The sequence below is a fragment of the Saccostrea cucullata genome, unplaced genomic scaffold, assembly GCF_032062105.1.
Source record: "Saccostrea cucullata isolate Sc308-1 unplaced genomic scaffold, CSIRO_AGI_Scuc_v1 ctg20491, whole genome shotgun sequence".
Classification (NCBI taxonomy): Eukaryota; Metazoa; Mollusca; class Bivalvia; order Ostreida; family Ostreidae; genus Saccostrea; species Saccostrea cuccullata.
In genome coordinates, this window is record NW_026936858.1 from 689 (window position 1) to 5,421 (window position 4,733).

Sequence of the window (4,733 nt, forward strand, 5' to 3'; positions counted from 1 at the left end):
AATCTCCTATCCATTCTTCACTTAAGATGTGAAGTTTGAAGGTTACAAATTATTGACAAAGGTAGTTATCTCAATAATCTCATGCTTTGACCTTGAATATTGTTCTATACAACTAAGTGCATTACTCCAAACACTATATGTGTAGTAAGAATAAAATTTTTGGAATGATAAAAATATTCAACATATTATCACAGATTATAGGACACTTGCATCTTTAGGGGGGGGGGGGGGAGGGGTCTCATTGAGACCTATTAAATTCAAAATAGGACAAACACAAACAAAATGTATTTACAGTTCCAGGAAAGTAAAAAAATACACCAAACCTAGCTTCTGAATATCTGTGTCATTTTTAGGGGGTTGTAGAAATTAAAAGTAAAGGATCCAATGTATAAAAACCAGACATAACAACTGTCTTCAATTTGAATTGGACAAATAAACAGAAACTCAAGATATTACATGATAATATTTAAATAAACACCCTTGGACATTGTACATTTGATTAATATTTTAATTCTTTCCTAAAAATTTACACCTAATTTTTATAAAGTCTATAAGTTATCACACAATTTTGAAGTTATTGCATTTCAAGACTCATATCAGTTATCTCAGTAACTAATTTTACCCAGGAGAAAATGATCCAAAAATAAATGTATTGAAATCTCCTATTCATTCTTCATTTGTGTACTTATGATGTGAAGTTTTTAAGTTACAAATTAATGTCAAAGTACTCATCTCAATTATCTCATGCTTTGACCTTGACAAAGTGTCTTAAAAAACAAATGTATATCTTCAATTATTCCATATGTAATAAGTATGATGGATGATAAAGATATTCAAGATATTATTAAATCACAGATTATGGGACACTTGCATCTTTATAGGGGATCTTATTGAGACCTATCTTAAATTCAAAATAGGACATGATACATACACAAATAAAATGCATTTACAATTCAAGGAAAGTAATAAATACACCAAACCTAGCTTCTGAATATCTGTGTATTTTCTAGGGGTGTTGTAGATATAAGATGAAAAATTAAGGATTCAATGTATAAAAGTCATACATAACAACTGTATTCAATTTGGACTACATAAATTAAAAGTTATATTTATATACTTTGAAATCTGTGAGAATTATTTTTTTTGAAGATCTCATACTATCAGAAAAACACATTTTCAATACTTTGATTTGATTAAACTTCAGTCTGTTAAATGACTACAATTTATCTATTGTTTTGTATGCCAGCATATGAAGGATATGAATGGGAGAGGATCTAGAAAAATGCACTATCCTGGGTCCTTTCTCTGTCATCCTGTGAACCACAATTCATGATCATCATGATTGACTTAGTTTGAAAATCATATTTATTCATGTGCTTCTTAAATCCTCCATCCATCTCTGGTTTTATATTCTTGTATCAGTGTTCCAAGAGAGTATATTCTGTTAGTCTGTGCATAATTTACTGAGTTCCCCATTGAGAATCCTTGAAAGGAAAAGAAATTATTAGTTGAAAAATTCATATGCAATATAAGCTTAATAGAATTTTAAATATAGAAAAAAAGGGATATAAAATCAAGGTGTAACATCAGATTTTGACTTTTCAAAACTATGGGTAGTAACAGCTTTAGTAAAAGAAAAGAGTAAAGGAATGAGTAAAAATCAGTTTGGTAAGAGAGTTCTTACAGAGAAAGATGTAGAACGAGGTTTGCCAATTAAAATAAAAAGAGATGACATTATTCAGATCATTTCTCATGAAGAATATAGCTAATTATCCCCACAATGGATGGGCCTTGTGATGTCATAGATTACATAGACAGACCCTTGATTGCAGAAGAAGCCTATGAAGAATATAATCATTAATTACCAATAGAGGGTAAGGATTACCTGGATTACCCTGAAAGATCTTTGACTGGAGAGAAAATTCAATTTAAAGATGCTATGAGAGAAAACAGTTGTCAGCAAAAAAAAAAATGTTAAAAACACATGATTTTAACTCCACAGAGGAAAAGAGACCTGAGGATTAATGGAGAAACTCTACACTAAAGTTTTAGAAGACATTAAGGCTCATTTTGAGAGTAACTTTTCCAGTATTTGTTTAACTACAAAATTTTGTTCTCTGATAGAAAAAAAAAAGTTTTCACTTTCATTTGTTGTGCCTTTGACCATTTTAAATTGACCTTATGGTCAAGATTGTGATATACACTCTGATAATCATCTATGATGTCTCTATGATGTTTACCTCAAAAGATTGAATCAAGCGTTTTGTGTTCAAAGAGAAATAAACATATAAACAGATCTGAGATGTTGGAAGCATACACATTAAGTGATGTAAGGTCAAACAAAACACTTGAATTCATTACTAGATTATTAAAAGAAAGAAGAAAAACTCACAGAAATGATATTGAAAGTACCTTCTATGAATAAAGGGTCATGCTCCAAGGTATATTTTTATAAACAGGTTAAGGTCCACAGCAGTCCCCATGCACTCATAAGAAGATCCTGGATGGTAGAAACACCAGGAAATTTTAATGCTATGCAAACAGATCATCTTACATCAGCAATAAAGGTTACAGCCTGAAGACCTAGTCATGAGGGTCATTAAGATGTTTCACTGTTGATCCCCAGGATCCACATTATAGTATTCTTTCCCTGTAAATATAATGTCAATATTAAATGAAAAAGTCAGAATTCATAAGCATTTGGAGAGAAAACTTGAAATCTTTACCAACTATGCTTTTAAGGAAGCTGAGGGTTAATAAATTAACCATCTGATATAACTTATTTCTTAGATATCTGTTAAGATATCTTCAGCTTTTAACTATCATTTGGCAAAGAAAAATTTCATACATTTTAGTTTCACAATTTGATCATTTTTGTATATATTTATATGGAGCTCTTCTTCTCATAAAGGAGATCAATGTAGTCTAAAAATGGCTATGACAACCAAGCCCTCATAATTTCATAAAAAAGGTCATATCATTTACTTATCATTCAATTAATTTCAAAATATAATCAAGCATATGTAAAAAATAAAGATTAGGATTGGATATCTCATTGAAACTTTACCTTCAAGTTTGTGTGTTTCTATGTTGGTTGACTAACTGTGTATTTCCAAAGGAAGGGCAGACAGGCTGAACTTCATAGAGAATGGATTATAGATGGTTAGGAATAAAACATAACTTCCATGTTGAGGACTGTAGAAAATATAATCATTTTGTTAATATGACAAGGAACTGCATGAAACATTGCATGTTTAAATACAGTGCCAAAAAGTTCATGAAAATAGTTCATCATGTTATCTTTAGATAACAAAAGAAGCACAGTTACTGTATTAATATCTCAAATACAAAATGATTATCAGCGTAATTTTTAGACACTAACAGACTTTCTCTTAACAGCATATTCAATTTTGTTTAATACCTGTCAGTACAGCATACAAAAAGACATATACAACATGTAGTCCTACATTTTTTGAAAAGCTCATTACTAAGAAACAAAAGTGAAAATGAAATGATTATGTATGCCATATCACACATATTTAGAATGAAAACAAGGATAAACCTTTTGTAGATTCTTACTTTTTCTTTTATTACATTCCTTATAGATCACAATTTAGTAAGTCTGAATTCCATGGGTAACAGACATAATGCATTTAATGGAATTATATCATAATTTATGCAAAAGGACTTATTAACATTATGAAGTTTCCTTAGTATATTTTAGACAAAATAAGACTGTGCTTATATGAATGTTAGAGATATGAGATCACATAAGATTACACAGTAATTAAATTAAACCATATAATCATGGTTAAATGCAAAGATGACCTTCATAGGAAATGTAAACAAAACAAAGACAAACTTACCAGAATTATCCAATTATATGCCCAATTAAATAATCCAGTGAAACAACATCTTAGCTGATCCTGAAAAAAAGCATACAATATTCAGTGATACTCAATTTAACCTCATTTTACAAAGGAAGTAAAGCAACAATTGACAGACAAACAGGACAGAAATGTAAAAGATACCATATGTATTTTACTAAAATTTTTCTGATTTAAATTTAATCATGGAATGACCCATCATAGTAATATTAAATACACTCTGGGTTACATGCAAATTATATCTTACATGAACTGTGAATAAATACCCCATCTACATTCATAGAAACAGAACTTTTACATAAAAAATTACTCTTTTAACTGATGTCACCATTAGTATGTCAGAATATTCAGGGTGTCCTAATCATATACATTTACTTATAATGTACTCAGTATATATTTTACATGTTGATGTTTGAAATCACTGACTAAATAAAATACATACATGTATATACATGAAGGTTTAAAAAAAAGGGGGGGCACACCTGTTTATAGATTTACAGAGATGCTCAAACTGAATTTTTCCCACTTTCATTGGGCCACTGTTGCACCAGAATGTAAAAAATGTGAGTGACAAATAAGTCAAAAGATTCTGTATATTTCATTAAAAAAGATTTGAGACAAAAGATTCATTGGCATAATATGATCTGATTGATTATCTCCATATCCTTCTTTTGGTCACTGTGATTAAAGATTCATAGAAATATTAGAAATAACAACTGAGAATATCACTTTAGTTGTTTTAAAAGCATGTATCAGTATTTTATAAGATATGCTATGAGGCTCCTCATAAGAATATTTAGAATACTGATCCAATAAAAGGAATGTGAGACAATATGATCATAACTC

General features: G+C 29.6%; 1 long non-coding RNA gene across 2 annotated transcripts; it reads right to left on the bottom strand.

The window, feature by feature from the left end:
• Positions 1-981: 981 nt before the first annotated feature.
• LOC134246765 (uncharacterized) lies at positions 982-4,008 on the bottom strand. Of its 2 annotated transcripts, none has more exons than XR_009987709.1 (4): positions 3,867-4,008; positions 3,068-3,195; positions 2,413-2,650; positions 982-1,484 (listed from the first exon to the last, which is right to left on the bottom strand). It is a non-coding gene; the product is annotated as an uncharacterized LOC134246765 (long non-coding RNA). The 2 variants fall into 2 exon arrangements; XR_009987710.1 differs by lacking the exon at positions 3,867-4,008 and adding an exon at positions 3,422-3,481.
• Between the last annotated feature and the right edge of the window lie 725 nt (positions 4,009-4,733).